Source organism: Canis lupus, chromosome 1 (genome assembly GCF_003254725.2).
Source record: "Canis lupus dingo isolate Sandy chromosome 1, ASM325472v2, whole genome shotgun sequence".
In the NCBI taxonomy this organism is placed as follows: Eukaryota; Metazoa; Chordata; class Mammalia; order Carnivora; family Canidae; genus Canis; species Canis lupus.
The window spans coordinates 69,586,231-69,606,965 of record NC_064243.1 but is presented as its reverse complement, the minus strand read 5'-3'; the positions used below and the strand labels follow the sequence as shown (position 1 = coordinate 69,606,965).

Genomic DNA, 20,735 nt, shown 5'->3' with positions numbered 1-20,735 from the left:
AGGTAGGGTTAGGGGTTAGGCTTAGCAGTAGGGTTAGTTTTAGGGGTTAGGTAATAGGGTTAGGTTTAGGGTTGTTAGGGTTAGGGTTAGGGTTGTTAGGGTTAGGGTGTTTAGGGTTAGGGTTAGGGTAGGGTTAGGGTTAGGTTTAGGGGTAGTTGGTAGGGTTTTGTTAGGTGTTAGGGTTAGGTGTTAGGGTTAGGGTTAATGGTTAGGGCTAGGGTTAGGTGTTTGGGATAGCGTTAGAGTTCGTGTTTAGGGTTAGTGTTTGGGGTTTAGGGTTAGGGTTTAGTGTGAGGGTTAGGGTTATTGTTAGAGGGTTAGAGTTAGTGTTAGAGGATTATGGTTAGGGTTAGGGTTATGGTTAGGGTTAGGTGTTATGGTTAGCGTTAGGGTTTAGGATTACCTTTAGGGGTTAGGGTTAGGGTTAGGGTTAAGATTAGGGTTTAGAGTTAGGGTTTTGGTTAGGGGTTACAGTTAGGTTTAGGTGTTAGTGTTAGGGTTAGGGTTAGGGGTTAGTTTTAGGTTTAGTGTTAGGGGTTAGGGTTTGGCTTAGGGTTAGGGGTTAGGTTTAGGGTTAGCGTTAGGGGATAGGGTTAGTGTTAGTGTTAGGGGTTAGTGTTTCGGTTAGGGTTAGGGATAGGGTTAGGCTTAGGCTTAGGCTTAGCTGGTTAGTGTTAGGGTTAGGTGTTATGGTTGTGTTAGGGGTTAAGGTTAGTTGTTAGGGTTAGGCGTTAGGTTTAGTGTTAGGGGTTAACGTTAGGTATAGGGTTAGGGTGAGGGTAGGAGTTAAGGGTGAGGGTTGTGGTTAGGTTTAGGGTTTAGGGTTAGGTTTGGGTTAGGGTTAGTGTTAGGGTTACGGTTAGGGTATTGGGTAGGGTTTGGGTTAGGTTTAGGGTTACGGGTTAGGTTTAGGTTTAGGGCTAGGTGTTAGGGTTAGGGTTAGAGGTTAGGGTTGGGTTAGGGTTAGGGGTAGGGTTTGGGTTAGGGTTAGGGTTGTTAAGGTTAGGCTTAGGGTTATTAGGTTTAGGGTTAGGGGTAGGGTTGTTAGGGTTAGGGTTAGGCATTAGCGTTAGGGTTAGAGTTAGATGTTAGGGTTAAGGGTTAGGTTTAGGGTTACAGTTATGGTAAGGCGTTAGGGTTAGTTTTAGTGTTAGGATTAGGTGCTAGGGTTAGGGTTAGGGATATGGGTTTGGTTTAGGGCTAGGTGTAGGGGTTAAGGCTAGGGTTAGTGTTTAGGGTTAGGGTTATGGGTTAGGGTTCGGTTTAGGGTTTAGGGTTAGGGTTAGGTTTAGGGTAAGGGGTTAGGGTGAGAGTTAGGGTTAGGAGTTAGGGTTAGGGTTTGGGGTTAGTGTTAGTTTTTAGGGTTAGGGTTAGGTGTTAGGGGTAGGGGTTGGGGTTAGGGTTAGGGCTAGGTGTTTGGGTTAATGTTAGGGTTATGGTTGAGGGTTAGAGTTTGGGGGTTAGGGTTAGGACTAGTGTTAGAGGGTTAGTATAAGGGTTACAGGTTTAGGGTTAGGTTTGTTAGGGTTAGGGTTAGGTTTAGGTATTATGGTTAGGGTTAGGGGTTAGGTTTAGGGTTTACGGTTACATTTAGGGGTTATGGTTAGGGTTAGGTTAAGGTTAGTGTTAGGGTGAGGGGTTAGATTTAGGGTTAGTGTTAGGGGTTAGGATTTGGGTTAGGGTTAGTGTTAGGGTTTTGGTTTAGGGGTAGGGTTAGTGTTTGAGGTTTAGTGCTAGGGTTAGGGGTTAGGGTTAGGGGTTATGGTTTGGGTTAGGGTCAGGGTTAAGGTTAGGGTTGTTTGGGTTAGGGTTGTTAGGGTTAGGGTGTTAGGGTTAGGGTTAGGAGATTAGGGTTAGGGTTAGGGGGTTAGGGTTAGGTTTAGGGTAGGTTTGTTAAGGTTAGGCTTATGGTTGTTAGGGTTAGGGGTATGATTGTTAGGGTTAGGTTTGGGGTTAGGGTTGTTAAGGTTATTTATTAGGTTTAGGGTTAGGTTTTCGGGTTGGGGTAGGGGTTAGGGTAGGGTTAGGTGTTAGGGTTAGGAGTTAGGTTTAGGGTGAGGGTTAGGGTGAGAGTTAAGGGTTATGGTTAGGGTTAGGGTTTAGGTTTAAGGTTAGGGTTAGGTTTGGGTTAAGGTTAGGGTTAGGAGTTAGGGGTAGGATTAGTGTTAGGTGGTTTGGTTTATTGGTTAGGGTAGGGTTTAGGGTTTAGTGTTAGTGTAAGTGTTAGGGGGGAGCTTTAGGGGTAGGGGTAGGGGTAGCGGGAGGGGTAGGGTTAGGGGTTAGGGTTATGGTTAGGGTTAGGTTTAGGGTTAGGGTTGTTAGCATTACTGTTAGGGTTGTTAGGTTTAGGGTGTTTAGGGTTAGGGTTTGGCTGAGGTGTTAGGGTTAGGGCTAGGGCTAGGGGTTAGGGTTAGGGGTTAGGGGTAGCGTTTGGTTTAGGGATAGGGTTAGGTGTTAGGGTTAGGGCTAGGGGTTAGGGTTAGGAGTTAGGGCTAGGGTAAGTGGTTAGGGATAGCGTTAGGGTTAGGGATTAGTGTCAGCATTAAGGGTTAGGGTTAGGTTTAGGGGTTAAGGTAGTGTTAGGTGTTAGGGTTACGGGTTAGGGTTAGTGTTAGAGTTAAGATTTTGTGTTAGGGTTAGGGGTTAGGGTAGTTTTAGGGTTAGGGTTAGGAGTTAGGGGTTTGGGTTAGGGGTTAAGGTTAGGGTTAGGTGTTAGGGTTATGTGTTAGGGTTAGGTGTTAGGGTTAGGGTTACGGCTTAGGGTTAGGGTTAGGGTTAGGGGTTAAGCTATCTTTCAACTAGCTGTGTACTTATTGGTGTGAGAATTTAGGAGCATTCTAAGTCAGGAGGTTCCATGAATACTGCTCTCCTGCACCTGAAGACATACCTTCCAAGCCTGCATTTTTCCAGTTGCATTGCATGAGCTTCTGACAAACATCTCTAGTGAGTATGTTCAAAACTCCATCTGCAGAATAGGGGCAACTTTGGGGAAGAGAAGGGTCCCCAAATCACCTGTCCCCACCAAATTACCGAGATAGCCTTCAAATCATCCTGAAAATCTATGAATTCGGCCTGAGATTTAAAGAGAGAACACCTGGAATGCTACAGTGAGAAGAGTTCGCACTTCTATCAAGGTAGGAAGACGGGAAAAATAGAAATAAGGAAACAAAAGGCATCCAAGGCATCCAACCAAGGGGTCCTGAGAGGAGCTGGGCTAAGGCAGGGGCGAGTGCCCCCAGGACAGGAAAGCTCCGTCCCAGAGAAGCAGAAGCTTCACCAATCTTCCCGGGTGGAAAGGCACTGGCAGGGAGTTAGAGCAGGATCCCAGATGGGTGGGGATGCCCTCAGGCTCCCTGGGACACTAACAGACACCTGTGCCCTGGGGAGAGCGTGCCACATCCTGCGGCTGAGGTCCCTAACAGGCTGCAGCACGCACACAACTGGACCTGGGAGCAGCTTGGAGGGGCTCGGGTGGCAGCTCCGCAGAGGAGGCTGCACGGCCGGGAGCGTGAATCCAACAGCGCAGGCCCTGGAGCCCAGGCCGTGGGGGGACACAGCCCAGGATCTGATCTCCCCCTGGGACAGGCAGAGGCCAGGAGGGCCCAGGACATCAAGGACGCTCCTGCCCCGAGCTGAGCAGATCAGCGGCCCTGCCCCGGAGCATCCGGACCCCTGTAGATGGAGAGCTCTGTAGTTACTGTGGGAGCTGAATCCAGGGCTCCAGAGCTGGCCGCCGCCACTGTGGTTGTTCCTCCTGGGGCCTCACAGGGTAAACAACAACCCACACTGAGCCCTGCACCAGGCAGGGGGCTGAGCAGCTCCCCCAAGTGCAGACACCTGAAAATCAGCACAACAGGCCACTCCCCCAGAAGACCAGCTAGACGGACAAGTTCCAGGGGAAGTCAAGGGACATAAAGTATACAGAATCAGAAGATATTCCCCGGTGTTTTATTTTATTTTTTTCTTTTTGTTTTTGCTTTTTGATTTCTGTATGCTTCCCCCACCCTTTTTTCCCTTTCTTTCTTTTTCTTTCTCTTTTTCTTCTTTTTTTTTCTTTTTTTCTTCCTTTTTTCATTTTCTCTTTTCTTTCCTTCTTTCTCTTCTCTCTTTTTCTCCTTTTCCCAATACAACTTGTTTTTGGCCACTCTGCACTGAGCAAAATGACTAGAAGGAAAACCTCACCTCAAAAGAAAGAATCAGAAACAGTCCTCTCTCCCACAGAGTTACAAAATCTGGATTACAATTCAATGTCAGAAAGCCAATTCAGAAGCACTATTATAAAGCTACTGATCGCTCTAGAAAAGAGCATAAAGGACTCAAGAGACTTCATGACTACAGAATTTTGATCTAATCAAGCAGAAATTAAAAATCAATTGAATGAGATGCAATCCAAACTAGAAGTCCTAATGACGAGGGTTAATGAGGTGGAAGAACGAGTGAGTGACATAGAAGACAAGTTGATGTCAAAGAGGGAAACTGAGGAAAAAAGAGACAAACAATTAAAAGACCATGAAGATAGATTAAGGGAAATAAACGACAGCCTGAGGAAGAAAAACCTACATTTAATTGGGGTTCCTGAGGGTGCCGAAAGGGCCAGAGGGCCAGAATATGTATTTGAACAAATCATAGCTGAAAACTTTCCTAATCTGGGAAGGGAAACAGGCATTCAGATCCAAGAAATAGGGAAATCCCCCCCCAAAAAATCAATAAAAACCGTTGAACACCTCGACATCTAATAATTAAGCTTGCAAATTCCAAAGATAAAGAGAAGATCCTTAAAGCAGCAAGAGACAAGAAATCCCGGACTTTTATGGGGAGGGGTATTAGGGTAACAGCAGACCTCTCCACAGAGACCTGGCAGGCCAGAAAGGGCTGGCAGGATATATTCAGGGTCCTACATGAGAAGAACATGCAACCAAGAATACTTTATCCAGCAAGGCTCTCATTCAGAATGGAAGGAGAGATAAAGAGCTTCCAAGACAGGCAGGAACTGAAAGAATATGTGACCTCCAAACCAGCTCTGCAAGAAATTTTAAGGGGGACTCTTAAAATTCCCCTTTAAGAAGAAGTTCAGTGGAACAATCCACAAAAACAAGGACTGAATAGTTATCATGATGGCACTAAGCTCATATCTTTCAATAGTAACTCTGAATGTGAATGGGCTTAATGACCCCATCAAAAGGCGCAGGGTGTCAGACTGGATAAAAAAGCAGGACCCATCTATTTGCTGTCTACAAGAGACTCATTTTAGACAGAAGGACACCTACAGCCTGCAAATAAAAGGTTGGAGAACCATTTACCATTCAAATGGTCCTCAAAAGAAAGCAGGGGTAGCCATCCTTATATCAGATAAACTAAAATTTACCCCAAAGACTGTAGTGAGAGATGAAGAGGGACACTATATCATATTTAAAGGATCTATCCAACAAGAGGACTTAACAATCCTCAATATATATGCCCAGAATGTGGGAGCTCCCAAATATTTAAATCAATTAATAACCAAAGTGAAGAAATACTTAGATAATAATACACTTATACTTGGTGACTTCAATCTAGCTCTTTCTATACTAGATAGGTCTTCTAAGCACAACATCTCCAAATAAACGAGAGCTTTAAATGATACACTGGACCAGATGGATTTCACAGATACTTACAGAACTTTACATCCAAACTCAACTGAATAGACTTTCTTCTCAAGCGCACATGGAACTTTCTCCAGAATAGACCACATACTGGGTCACAAATGGGGTCTGAACCGATGCCAAAAGATTGGGATCATCCCCTGCATATTCTCAGACCATAATGCCTTGAAATTAGAACTAAATCACAACAAGAAGTTTGGAAGGACTTCAAAAACGTGGCGGTTAAGGACCATCCTGCTAAAAAAAAAAAAAAAAAAAAAAAAAGGACCATCCTGCTAAAAGATGAAAGGGTCAACCAGGAAATTAAGGAAGAATTAAAAAGATTCATGGAAACTAATGAGAATGAAGATACAACCGTTCAAAATCATGGAAACTAATGAGAATGAAGATACAACCGTTCAAAATCTGGAACTCAGCAAAAGCAGTCCTGGGGGGAAATACATCGCAATACAAGCATCCATTCAAAAACTGGAAAGAACTGAAATATACACCTTCTTACACCTGAAGGAGCTAGAGAAAAAACAGCAAATTGATCCTACACCCAGCAGAAGAAGAGAGTTAATAAAGATTCAAGCAGAACTCAACGCAATCGAGACCAAAAGAAGTGTGGAACAGATCAACATAACTAGGAGTTGGTTCTTTGAAAGAATTAATAAGATAGATAAACCATTAGCCAGCCTTATTAAAAAGAAGAGAGAGAAGACTCAAATTAATAAAATCATGAATGAGAAAGGAGAGATCACTAACAACACCAAGGAAATACAAATGATTTTAAAAATATATTATGAACAGCTATACACCAATAAATTAGGCAATCTAGAAGAAATGGACGTATTTCTGGAAAGCCACAAGCTACCAAAACTGGAACAGGAAGAAATAGAAAACCTGAACAGGCCAATAACCAGGGAGGAAATTGAAGCAGTCATCAAAAACCTCCCAAGACACAAAAGTCCAGGGCCGGATGGCTTCCCTGGGGAATTCTATCTAACGTTTAAAGAAGAAACCATACCTATTCTACTAAAGCTGTTTGGAAAGATAGAAGGATATGGAGTACTTCAAAATTCGTTCTATGAGGCCAGCATCAGCTACATCCAAAACCAGACAAAGACCCCACCAAGAAGGAGAATTATAGACCAATATCCCTGATGAACATGGATGCAAATTTCTCAACAACATACTAGCCAATAGGATCCAACAATACATTAAGAAAATTATTCATCATGACCAAGTAGGATCTATCCCCGGGACACAAGGCTGGCTCAACACTTGAAAATCAATCAATGTGATTCATCATATCAGCAAGAGAAAAACCAAGAACCATATGATCCTCTCATTAGATGCAGAGAAAGCATTTGACAAAATACAGCATCCATTCCTGATCAAAATTCTTCAGAGCGTAGGGATAGAGGGAACATTCCTCTACATCTTAAAAACCATCTACAACCATCCCACAGCAAATATCATTCTCAATGGGGAAGCACTGGGAACCTTTCCCCTAAGATCAGGAACAAGACAGGGATGTCCACTCTCACCACTGCTATTCAACATAGTACTGGAAGTCCTAGCCTCAGCAATCAGACAACAAAAAGACATTAAAGGCATTCAAATTGGCAAAGAAGAAGTCAAACTCTCCCTCTTCACCGATGACATGATACTCTACATAGAAAACCCAAAAGCCTCCACCCCAAGATTTCTAGAACTCAAACAACAATTTGGCAGCATGGCAGGATACAAAATCAATGCCCAGAAGTCAGTGGCATTTCTATACACTGAGACTGAACAAAGAGAAATTAAGGAGTCAATCCCATTTACAGTTGCATCCAAAAGCATAAGATACCTAGGAATAAGCCTAACCAAAGAGGTAAAGGATCTATACCCTAAAAACTATAGAACACTTCTGAAAGCAATTGAGGAAGACACAAGAAGATGGAAAAATATTCCATGCTTGTGGATTGGCAGAATTAATATTGTGAAAATGTCAATGTTACCCAGGGCAATGTACATGTTTAATGTAATCCCTATCAAAATCCCATGGACTTTCTTCAGAGAGTTAGAACAAGTTATTTTAAGATTTGTGTGGAATCAGAAAAGACCCTGAATAGCCAGGGGAATTTTAAAAAAGAAAACCATAGCTGGGGCCTCACAATGCCAGATTTCAGGTTGTACTACAAAGCTGTGGTCATCAAGACAGTGTGGTACTGGCACAAAAACAGACACATAGATCAATGGAACAGAATAGAGAATCCATAAGTGGAACCTCAACTTGATGGTCAACTAATATTCGATAAAGGAGGAAAGACTATCCACTGGAAGAAAGACAGTCTCTTCCATAAATGGTGCTGGGAAAATTGGACATCCACATGCAGAAGAATGAAACTAGACCACTCTCTTGCACCAGACACAAAGATAAACTCAAAATGGATGAAAGATCTAAATGTGAGACAAGATTCCATCAAAATCCTAGAGTAGAACACAGGCAACACCCTTTTTGAACTTGGCCACAGTAACTTCTTGCAAGATACATCCACGAAGGCAAAAGAAACAAAAGCAAAAATGAACTATTGGGACTTCATCCAGATAAGAAGCTTTTGCACAGCAAAGGATACAGTCAACAAAACTAAAAGACAACCTACAGAATGGGAGAAGATATTTGCAAATGACCTATCAGACAAAGGGCTAGTTTCCCAGATCTGTAAAGAACTTATTAAACTCAACACCAAAGAAACAAACAATCCAATCATGAAATGGGCAAAAGACATGAACAGAAATCTCACAGAGGAGACATAGACATGGCCAACACGCACATGAGAAAATGCTCCGCATCACTTGCCATCAGGGAAATACAAATCCAAACCACAATGAGATACCACCTCACACCAGTGAGAATGGGGAAAATTAACAAGGCAGGAAACCATGAATGTTGGAGAGGATGCGGTGAAAAGGGAACCCTCCTGCACTGTTGGTGGGAATGTGAACTGGTGCAGCCACTCTGGAAAACTGTGTTGAGGTTCCTCAAAGAGTAAAAAATAGACCTGCCCTACGACCCAGCAATTGCACTACTGGGGATATATCCCAAAGATACAGATGCAATGAAATGCCGAGACACCTGTACCCCGATATTTATAGCAGCAATATCCACAATAGCCAAACTGTGGAAGGTACCTCGGTGTCCATCAAAAGATGAATGGATAAAGATGTGGTTTATGTATACAATGGAATATTACTCAGTCATTAGAAATGACAAATACCCACCATTTGCTTCAACGTGGATGGAACTGGAGGGTATTATGCTGAGTGAAATGAGTCAATCGGAGAAGGACAAACATTATATGTTCTCGTTCATTTGGGGAATATAAATAATAGTGAAAGGGAATAGAAGGGAAGGGAGAAGAAATGGGTAGGAAATATCAGAAAGGGAGACAGAACGTAAAGACTGCTAACTCTGGGAAACAAACTAGGGGTGGTGGAAGGGGAGGAGGGCGGGGGTGGGGGTAAATGGGTGATGGGCACTCAGGGGGACACTTGATGGGATGAGCACTGGGTGTTATTCTGTATGTTGGCAAATTGAACACCAAAAAATAAATTTATTATTAAAAAAAAATAAAACTCCATCTGCAGGCAGTGTGGAACTGGGAGGGACCGCATGTGAGCTCAACTCGCAGAAGGATGTTCCCCAGGGAGACTGCTTTCAACTAAGTTCTCAGCTATGGAAGTTAGTATGTAGCTCCAATCTACGGGAGGAAGGAATTCCTCAGAAGTCGCTGGACTGAGCTAAGAGACACTTGCCTCTCACAAAACTTGTGTCCCGCATCGAAAGAAATCCCGTGGAAGCGAACCGTACAGGCAGTCAGGATGGGGGAGCCACTGGCCAAAAGCTCAACTCTCAGAAGTGTGTATATCTTGGAGGCTGATGTCCGCTAGAAACTCATTTACAGGAGTTAGAACCTAGCACCACTCTAATTGAACAAAGCCATTGGCAATCGTTGCATTGAACGCAGATACACGTGAGTACAGGCCTGACACTTCCACATGCTTTTCACACAACCTCATCCAGCATGTTACATAAGGATGTTAGGAGCTATGTCTACAGACAGTCCGGATGCGGGAGGGTCCTGCCCTGAGCTCAGCTCTCACAAGGAGGCATGCCTAGAAGCCAGCTTTCAACTAGCTGCGTTCTTATGGCAGTGAGAAACTAGCAGCATTCTACATCGGGAGGTTCTTTGAATACCTCTCTATTGTACCTGGAGACACCTTTCAAGCCTGTGTTTTTCCACTTGCATTGCACGAGCCTCTGACAAACATCTTTGGTGAGGATGTTCGAAACTCAATCTGCAGGCAGTGTGGAACTGTGAAGGACTGGATGTGAGCTCACCTCTCAGAAGCAAGTTCCCTTTAGACACTGCGTTCCACTCGCTTGTCATGTATGGAAGTTAGTATGTAGCACCAATCTAAGACAGGAATTCCTCGGAAATCACTGGATTGAGCTTAGAGACAGTTGTCTTGTGAGCCTGCACCTTCCACTTACCTCTCACAACACTTCTGTCACGCATCAAACCTAGGCCTGTTAGGAGTGAAGTGTACCTGCAGGCAGGATGTGGAAGGTACAGGCCATAAGCTCAACTCTCAGAAGTGTGTATCCCTTGCAGGCAGATGTCTGCTTGCTACTCATTTATGGGAGTTAGAACCTAGCACGACTCTAATTGAACAAGGCTGTTGGAAATCCCTGTATTGAACTCAGATACACATGAGTACAGGCCTGACGCTTCCACATGCTTTGCACACAACCTCTTCCAGCACCTCACTTAAGGATGATAGGAGCTATGTCTACAGGCAGTCAGGATGCGGGAGGGTCCTGCCCTGAGCTCAGCTCTCACAAGGAGGCATCCCTAGAATCCAGCTTTCAACTAGCTGCGTTTTTATGACTGTGGTGTCCTCCTATACTTGGTCACTCAAGTCCCCAATTGGGCCTCAGCTGGACCTGGTGCCTCTGGTACTTAGCTTGGCCACACCTGGACCGGGTGACTGTGTTCCCACCTGGGCCTCAACTGGTCTTATGACTTTTGTCCCCACCTGGGCCTCACCCAGACCAGGTGACTGTGTTCCACCTGGGCCTCACCTGTGCCTGGTGAATCTGGTCCCCTCCTGGGTATGACCTGGACCTGGTGACTCTGGTCCTCACGTGCGCCTCACCTGGACCTGGTGACTCTTGTACCCACCTGGGCATCATCGGGATATGGTTACTCTGTTTCCCAAGTGAGACTCTGGAACATTTAACTTTGGTCCTCACCTGGGCCTCACCTGGACGTGGTGACTCTGGTTCCCACATGAACCTCACCTGGACCTGGTGTCTCTGCTGTTCTTCTAGCCTCACCTGTCCCTGGTGACTCCAGTCCCCCCCACCCCGGGCCTCACCTGGATTTGGTGACTCTGGTCCTCAGCTTGGTTTCACCTGGACCTTGTGAGTGTGGTCCCCACCTTGGCCTCACCCGGACCTGCTGACTCTGGTTCCCACCTGGGCCTCACCTGTACCTGGTGATCTGGTTCTCACATGGACCACACCTAGACCTGGTGACTGTGTTGTCCTTCTAGACTCACCTTTCACTGGTAACTCTGGTCTCCACCTGGGCCTCAACTGGACCTGGTGAATCTGGTCCCCACTTGGTCCTCAAGTGGAGCTGGTGACTCTGGTCCCGAGGTGGGCATCATTGGGACATGGTTATTGTGTTCCCCACCTGGGCCTCCCCTGGACCTGGTGATTCTGGTCTGCACCTGAAACTCACCTGGATCTGGTGACTGTGGTCCTCACCTGGGCCTCACTTGGACCTGGTGACTCTGATCCCCATCTGGGCCTCACCTGGCCCTGTTGACTCTGGTCCTCAACTGGGCATAATTGGGACCCGGTTACTGTGTTCCACAACTGGGCTTCACCTGAACCAGGTGACTCTGGCCCCCCTCTGGGTCTCACCCTGACCTGGTGACTGTGAACCCCACATTGGCCTTATTTGTACCTGCTGACTCTGGTTGCCACCTGCGCCTCACCTCGAACTGTTGACTCTGGTTTTTTCAAGGGCCTCCCCTGTACCTGGTGATTCTGGTCCCCACCTGGGCCTCACCTGGACATGGTGACTGTGTTCCACACCTGGGCCTCACGTGTACCTGGTAACTCTGGTCCTCACCTGGGCTTCATCTGGACCTGGTGACTCTGGTCCCCACTTGGGCCTCACCTGGATCTGGTGACTCTGGTCCTCACCTGGACCTCTCCTGGACCTGGTGACTCTCTTTGCAACATGGACCTCACCTGGATCTGGTGACTCTGGTCCTCAGTTTGGCCTCACCTGGACCTGGTGACTCTCATCCCCACTTTGACCTAACTCAGACCTGGTGAATCTCGTCCCCACCTAGGCCTCACCCAGACCTGGTGACTCTTGTCCCCAGCTATGCCTCAACTCGACCTGATGAATCTGGTCCTCATGTGGCCTCACATGGACCTGGGACTCAGCTGGGTATAATGGCTCTGGTTCCCACATGGGGCTCACCTGATACTGGTGACTGTGTTCTCCTTCTATGCCTCACCGGGACCTGGTGATTCTGATCCCCATCTGGGCCTCGCATGGCCTTAGTGACTCTGGTCCTCACCTAGGCATCATTGGGACCTGGATCCTCTATTCCACACCTGGGCCTCACTTTGACCGGGGACCTCTGGTCCCACTCTGGGCCTCACCCTTAACTGGTTACTCTGGTCCCCCGTGGGCGTCACCTGGCCCGGGACTCTGGTCCCCCTTGGGCCTCACCCTTACCTGGTGACTCTGGTCCCCACCTGGGCTTCACTTGGACCTGGTGAATCTGGTCCTTACCTGGTCCTCACCCGGACCTGGTGACTCTGGTCATCACCTGGGTCTCACCTGGATTTGGTGAATCTTGTCGCCACCTGAGCCTCACCTGGACCTTGTGACCGTGGTCCCCACCTAGGCCTCACCTGGATCTGGTGGCTCTGGTTCCCATATGGGGCTCTCCTGGACCTGGTTCCTGTGGTCTCCTTCTTGGCCTCACCTGGAACTCGTGACTCTGATCCATATTTGAGCCTCACCTGGACCTGGTGACTCTGGACCTTACCTGGGCATCATTGGGACCTGGTTACTCTCTTCTACACCTGGGCCTCACCTGGACCTGGTGACTCTGGTCTCCCTCTGGACCTCACCCTGACCTTGTGACTGTGGTCCCACCTGGGCCTCACCTGGGACAGGTGACTGGTTCCCACATGGACCTCACCTGGACCTGGTGAATCTGGTCCTCACATGGGCATCATGGGACCTGGTTACTCAGTTCCACATTGGGGTCTCACCTGGACCAGGTGACTCTGGTCCCCCTCTGGGCCTCATCCTGTCTTGGTGACTCTGGTTCCCACCTGGATGTCATCTGGACCGGGTGACTCTGGTCCCCCTCTGGGCCTCCCCCGGAGCTGGGGACTCTGGGCCTCAACTGGGCCTCAACTGGGCCTCAACTGGACCTGGTGAATCTACTCCTCACTTGGGCCTCGTCTGGACCTTGTGACTCTGGTCCCACCTGGGCATCATTGGGACATGGTTACTCTGTTCCCCACCTGGGACTCACCTAGATCTGGTGGCTCTAGTTCCCACATCAGGTTCACCTGGACATGGTGACTGTGGTCCCTTTCTTGGCCTCACCTGAACCTGGTGACTCTGATCACCATCTGGGCCACATCTTGACTTGGTCGCTCTGGTCCTCACCTGGGTGTCATTGGGACCTGGTTAATCTGTTCCACACCTGGGCCTCACCTGGACCAGGGGATTCTGGTCCCCTTCTGGGACACTCCTTGACCTGGTGACTCTGGTCCCCTCCTGGGCCTCATCTGGACCGGGTGACTCTGGTTTGCACATGGACCTCACCTGGAGCTGGTACCTGTGGTGTCCTTCTGGCCTCACCTGGACATGGTGACTCTGGTCCCCATCTGGGCCTCACCTGGCCCTGGTGACACTGGTCCTCAGCTTGGCCTCACCTGGACCTGCTGAGTGTGGTTGTCACCTGGGTCTCACCTGGACTTGGTGACTCTGGTCCCCACCTGGGCCTCACCTGGTCTTGGTGAATCTGGTCCCCACCTGGGCTTCACCTGGACCTGGTGACTGTGGTCCCCACATGGGCCGCAAATGGACCTGATGGCTCTGGTTCCCACATGGGACTCACCTGGACCTGGGTCCTGTGATCTCCTTCTAGGCCTCACCTGGACCTGGTGACTCTGATCCTCATCTGGGCCTCACCTGTACCTGGTGACTTTGGTCCCCTCTTGTGCCTCAGCTGGACCTGTTGACTCTGGTCTTCAGTTTTGCCTCACCTGGACCTGGAGACTGTGTCCCCACCTGGGCCTCACCCAGACCTTGTGACTTTGGTCCCCACCTGGGCCTTACCTGGAGTTGGTGAATCTGGTCCCCACCTGGGATTCACCTGGACCTGGTGAATCTGGTTGCCATCTGGGCCTCATCTGGACCTTGTGCCTCTGGGCTCCACCTGGGCCTCAACCTGGACCTGGTCTTTTTGGTCCCCACCTGAGCCTCATCTGGTCCTGGTGGCTCTGGGTCCCACATGGGTCTCACCTGTACCTGGTGACTGTGGTCCTCACATGGTCCTCACCCAGACCTGGTGACTGGTATGTGAGGAGTCTGCTCCAGATTCCCCCTCTCCCTCCACCCCTCCCCACTGCACCCTCTCTCAAGAAAATCTTCTGAAAATTAACATCAAGACATGTGAGCATCTTTTTCCCCTCTTCAGAGGTGCCTTCATATGTGTAATGACCATTTTAATGCCTTTCATGGACCCACCGTGAGTCCCATCAGAAACCCCTTTTCTTTGATATTATTGAAGTACAGTCAACACACAATGTTACAGTAGTTTCAGGGCTACGGCTTAGTGATTTGACAATTCTGTGCATACTCAGATCTCCCCACAAGAAGTGTCATCACCATCTGTCCCCATACAAAGTTGTTACTAGGGCTTGAGGCTGGGCCTGGGGTGGGCTGGGGTGTGTTCCCCGGCAGAAACCATAGCCAGTGAACTATATGTAGACCAAGAGCCCGCAGATGTCACTGTATGTCATGATTCTCAGCCAGAAGTGATTTTGTTCCCCACTCCCAACCCAGGCTAGGGGACATCTGACAATGTTGGGAGATATTTTGATTGTTGCCAATAAGTGTCTAGTGAGTAAAGGCCAGAGATGCTATTAAACATCCTGCCACGTATGGACAAGCTCCCCACAAGCAAAAATCATCTGGTACAAATAGCCATTGTAAAAGGTTGAGAAACTCTACCCTTCCACCCCCACCCCCCAAATACGTGGTGAGAGGAGAGAGATGTCCAACAGGAGGAGAATGTTCTGTTTCTGTCTGGTCAGAAGCTGTGCTTCGTTAAGATGAAGAGTCTGCAAGGGAATGCACACGCATGACGCTGTGTGCAAACCGGGGCTTACACGGTGGGTAAAGCACGATGCTGCTGGCAGTTGTTTGGACCCGTAGGCCGGTGACTCTGGCAGGATCCACAGACCGTTCCCAGCAGGGCCTGGGCACGTCAGCCCTTTGAGCCAACAGCAGAGCCACGGGAGCAAGCGGTAGTGACAGAATGAATGATGGAGTTTGGGTTTTGTTTGAAATAGCAGCACTGGGACGCCTGGGTGACTCAGTGGTTGAGCATCTCCCTTGGGCCCAGGGTGTGACCCCGGGGTCCCGGGATCGAGTCCACATCGGGGTCCCTGCAGGGAGTCTGCTTCTCCCTCTGCCTGTGTCTCTGCCTCTCTCTGTGTCTCTCATTAATAAATAAATTAATCTTAAAAAAAAAAAAGAAACAGCAGCACTTCCCATTTCACAGGCAAACAAACACTAAAGCTGGTTTTAAAAAGCATGCATTCTGTTTTTCCAGCTTTATGGAGATGTAACTGACATATTGTGTTCATTGAAGATATAGAATATAATGATTTGATAATTATATATGCTGCGGAATGACCACCATGATAAATAAGTCTAGCTGACATCCACCGCCACACATAGTTACACACTTGTTTCCCTTGGGATGAGAACTGCGATGAAATCTGCTCTCTTAACAACTTTTGAATGTACAACACCGTGTTGCTAACTCTAGTCTCTGTTGTACAATACATCTCCAGGACTTACTTAAAACTGGAAGTTGGTACCTTTTGACCACCTCTACCCATCTCACCAACCACCTACACCTGCCTGCCCTCCCGCATCTGGCAAACACCAATCTGTTCTCTGTCTCCGTGGGTTTGGTTTTTTAGATTTCACATATAAATGAGATAATACAGTATTTGTCTTAAGAATATTTATCCTTTATTCTGGCTTATAACCTGGAACTTGTTCAATGCTAGTTAATACTTCTGAAGGACATTACGAAATGCCTTGCTTTCAGAGCGAAGAGATAATGGCCTCAAAATAAACTTGTAAAAGAAAACCCTTAGTGCTAAATTCACTGATAAGAACAGAAATGTATTTTCACAAGGAAAAGCCAAAGCATTCAGTTAAGCTTACTAACTCTCCAACTCTGACCCCTGATGTATCTTCTGGACACTTCTGTCCATCTGGAGCCCTCAGTTTTAAGGACACTAGCAAATTCCCAGCCAGGTCTCACCCTGCCAAGGGCAACCCCAGGTGCTCAGGGCTGCTCAGTTAGGTCCCTCCCTCTGCCTAATCATGCGCCGCTGTGCACCAAGGTTTTGATAGAACTACTTAGGACAGAGCTGGGTGAGCTATGGGAAGGAAGGGGAGCTGCCTTCCCATCTGAATACAAATGGAAGCAGAAGGCCTTCTATGGTTGGGCCTACCCACATCCCTTCCCCTTGTATTTATGCCTGAGAAGGTGAAAGAAGAAAGTAAAACTCTGCTTCCACCCTTTCTCTCCCCTTTCAATCCCAGTTTTTACCCGTCGGGCCAGAAGTTTCCAGCTGCACATTTACTTCCCCGTCCTGTGGTAGGTTCTTCCTTTACTAGGCTCATGGCCCAGACAACAGGCTGTGGCCCTTCCTCCTTCTTCCCTGCTCCAACCTCGAGGCTAAACTGAATGATGTCTGGGGAGCAGGAGAGGGAACCCATGAGAGAACCTAAGAAGAGAGACAACCTTCAGCATTATATCATTATATTAGACACGATTAGAGTTCTTTACCTCTGAGAAAAAGAGGGTCAAAAGGACATGGTTACAGAGTTAGTGGGTGGTGGAGGCAGGATTCAAACTCAGTTCTCGTTCATCAACATGTGCTCCTCTGGTAAGAGCTATGGAAAAGCACAGTGGGAGAATCAGAGTCCACTTCTCATTAGCTCTGTGATCTCTTTACGCCTCAGTCTTCTTATCCATAAAATGCTGGTGATTATAATAGCACCCGTCTCCTGGGAATGTTACAAAGATCAACTGAGTTAATATATGACAGTATAAAGCAGGAGGCAAATGTCAGGAGGAATTATCGTTGTGATAAATGCTGCACCCACCACGGTGGTGATAAGAGAGTTCACTCTTGCATATAGGTAATGCTGAGGTTCTGTTCCTCCATTGTTTTCAGGAATTAGGCTGCCTAATTAACAGCTCCATTGACTGTATGAGTGATTAATCTCTGAAGTCATTATCTAAAGAGATATTGCTATTACCATTCTACCTCTTAGGCTCCAGAGTCAGTGTTTACTCAAAAGCATAATCTCATTCTTGAGAGCTTACAGGTTGGACTGGTCTAGTCCCTGCAATTGCTTCTAAAAGCATAAGTCATAAAAGTGTATTTGTCTCTGTGAGCATAGTGTGAGTTTTCTTAAAAGGAGATTTACTTTCCAATTAAACTTGATTTAGTTTGTTATTAACAGAATTGTATATTACCTTAGCGTGTGTCATCACCTGTCATCTCTGGGAAACCTGTGCTGTAGTCCCATTATTATTCTTTTGTCTCCTTCTGCATTTATCCTCTATGTTACATGGTTAATACTCAGGTGGTTGGCACCACCTCCCCCAGTGAACACCACCTCCCCTTCTGGGGCACCTCTTCACTAAGGGCAGTGTTGTTCAAATGGTTAGGATGGGACTGAATCTCCAGCAAACCAGATCCCCTTCTAACAGTGACCAGCTCAGGGACAGGCACACAGCAGGGCCTGGGGAATAAGGGTCTTCCCAAGGACTTTTCTGCTGGAGCTTTCCAGGGAGAAAGCCCAGAAAGCCCCCAGCTTCTCCAGGGGGTTCCTAAACTGTGGGTGTGAGCTTTGATTTATGACAGCCATCTTGCCAACGATCTGGGAAACACCTGCCCACGGAATGAATCTGAGCAGAGATAAAGTAAAATAGAAAGAGTGAAGCCCTGACAATATCTGAGCTCTTAGAAACTGGCCAACCTAAAAGCCTGCTACATCCCAGTTGTGTTTCAATAAATTCCTCCTCTACTTCCAATTTATTTATTTTGTTATGGCTTGAGTTGGGGGTCTGTCACTTGCAATTAAAAGCACCCCAATTCGCAGCCCAACTGAACATTTGATTTTTATCTCTGTGAAAGTGAAGCACATCCTAAGTCTAGTGTCTGATGCCACAGACATACAATAGTTCCTTCCAACCATGATTTCTCTTCTACTTCCAGGTACCCTGGTCAACCAAAGTCTGAAAGTATAGGAGCTTCCTTCTGATTTACTGTCATAAGGTCGGCAGTAGCCTTACACGGCTTCACAGTGCCTACATCATCACGTCACTTCATCTCCTCATGGAGCATTTTATCATCTTACATCAACACAAAAAGAGGAAGAGTGAGTACAGTACCATAAGATATTTTGAGAGAGACCACATTCACATAACTTTTATTATAGTATATTGCTATAGTTGTTCTATTTATTGTGAGTTATTGTTGTTAATATTTTACTGTGCCTAATTTACAAATTAAAATTTATCCTAGGTATGCATATATCAGAAAAAAAAAAACATAGTACATAGAGGGTTTGGTATTATCCACAGTTTCAGGCATCTGCTGGGGGTCTTGGAATATATCCTCCCGGATAAGGGGAGACATCTAACCCTACACTCAACAGGATATTATCAGTGAGGTAGTCTCAGTGATTGAGAGTCCCCCCGCTCAATGCCTGTGGAAGAAGAGTCAAAGCCCAGGGGATGGTTATTCACTTGCTCCCTCACTCATTCTTTCTTTATCTCTTTCATGGAGGCTGTTTATCTTGGTTTCCTCTTGGATTTCAAGTACTATCCTGAATTTTTAGAGTGCAGTAGAACCAAGATTCCTGGATCCTTGTGTGATATCAGAAAACCCATTTCTCTCTTAACTTCCTTATCTTCATATATCGAATCAAAGTGATGGGTTAATCTTGGAAAATCACTAGTACTCTTATGAAATCACTATGATACTTGGGTTTTAGTTGTTTTCTCCATTTGTCTTACTCTCCCACAGAAATCATAAGCTCTTTCTGTACAGAAATAAGACTTTAAACTTCTTTTGTGTCCTTACCATGGTTGGTTTATATCACTCAAAATATTTTGGCTGGCCAAATGGAAATGTTTTTGAAATAAAATTCCTTTTTTTTTAAATTAACAAAGCAATTGAAAATAGAGTGGTGAGAAAGTAGAGCAGTCTTTCACTGCTCTCAGTGAAAAGGGGGTTGAGAAACCCAGAAAGTTCCAAGCATTAGAATAAAATCTCCCTGACTGGCACCAATAGTTGGAACTAAGATTTCATCAAAAATATAAAAGCATACACCACAGAAGGATAATCAAGGATAATAACTTCTTAGCACAAGATTACTCATATAAATCTTTTTCTAAACATTAGTTTTTCCTCATTATAGAGTTAGTAACAATTCTTTTAAGTTCTGAAAATATTTTTTCAAAAGGAAAGAAAAATCTTTTGTAATAATTTCATGCAGAAAAAAATTAATATTACAATCTGATCTATCTTTTCAATCTTTTTGGGAGGGACTACTATTTTTTTTCATACCCAAATAGGGAGCAAATGGTATGTCCTATTTCTTTTCACTTAATATTATAAACACTTTTTCATATCATTAGCTTTGAAATCATTTTTGATGGTTACAAAATATTCCACCCTGGAGGCAGACCATAGTTTATTTTATTTTCCCTACCTTCAAGAGACATTCAAAGTCATTTCTGATATTTTTTATTATAAATAACATTTCAGTGAACATTCTAGTATATAAATATTTGTGTGCACCCCCTCTTATTTCCTTAGTTGGATTAATTAATTAATTAACTCATAATTTAATAATTATGATCATGGTATATTCATGGTAATGAATTAATTAATTTACTCATATGGAAAACCTTGAGATATTTAATGACCAAAGTTCTTGAAAGAGGTTTCTCAGCAAATACAGAAGCAGTTTCTATGCTGCTTCCTGTAGGGATCCTAATTTAAAGCCAAATATAGAATTTTAATATGCAATTTAGCAAAGGTGATTTTGAGAGAGGCCTCGGTGATGAAGTCCATGCTGCAGAATCTGATAGAAGTATCCTCAGGATTAAATCTCAGGACGCCCCCAATGCTCAGAAGTGTGCTGTCCACTCAGCATTCATCCTCACAAGAGTTTCACCGTCTGATGCTATTCTGTGATATTAATAAGCATGTCACCTCTACATCTCGCTGTACAATTTACCAGGCACTTTCATAGGCACCATGTGATTCCCCCAACACACCTCCTACCAGGAATATTTTATCTCGTTCCTAGGTGAAGTAAATGAGGATCAGCATTCTCTCTCAAAAAAATAAATCTATGTCAAACCCCATTCTCTCTTTCTGAAAGTCTCTGTGACGGAAGATTGTATTCCATGGACTTTGACCTTCACGGTAAAATCCTCCATGTTAAAAGCATTCCTCAGCATGTGGCCTAAGACCCTCCTGAGACGACCCAAACCTCCCTCTCCTCCATCCCCTTCTTCTGCCTCATCTTCTCAGTCTCCCTACCCAGCAGGCCCTGCACACCTCCCTCCGGGCCCTTCCCCCATCCTTTGGGGCCTCTCCCTCCATTGCCTGATAAACTACTGTCATCCTTGTAGACTATTTCAAATGGTACTTTTTTCCAGAAACTATTTTGA

The 20,735-nt window shown here is 46.0% G+C and overlaps 1 long non-coding RNA gene across 5 annotated transcripts in view; it reads left to right on the top strand.

Moving 5' to 3' along the window:
* LOC112644571 (uncharacterized) overlaps window positions 1-20,735 on the top strand; it is a 92,295-nt gene that overhangs the window by 34,099 nt on the left and 37,461 nt on the right. For 4 of the 5 annotated variants that reach the window (XR_003126510.3, XR_007413685.1, XR_007413688.1 and 1 more), the window contains exons 1-2: window positions 9,240-14,304; window positions 18,265-18,427. This is a non-coding gene — a long non-coding RNA (uncharacterized LOC112644571). Of the gene's footprint in view, window positions 1-9,239; window positions 14,305-18,264; window positions 18,428-20,735 lie in introns of those variants that run through there. The other variant, XR_007413689.1, reaches the window with a different exon arrangement.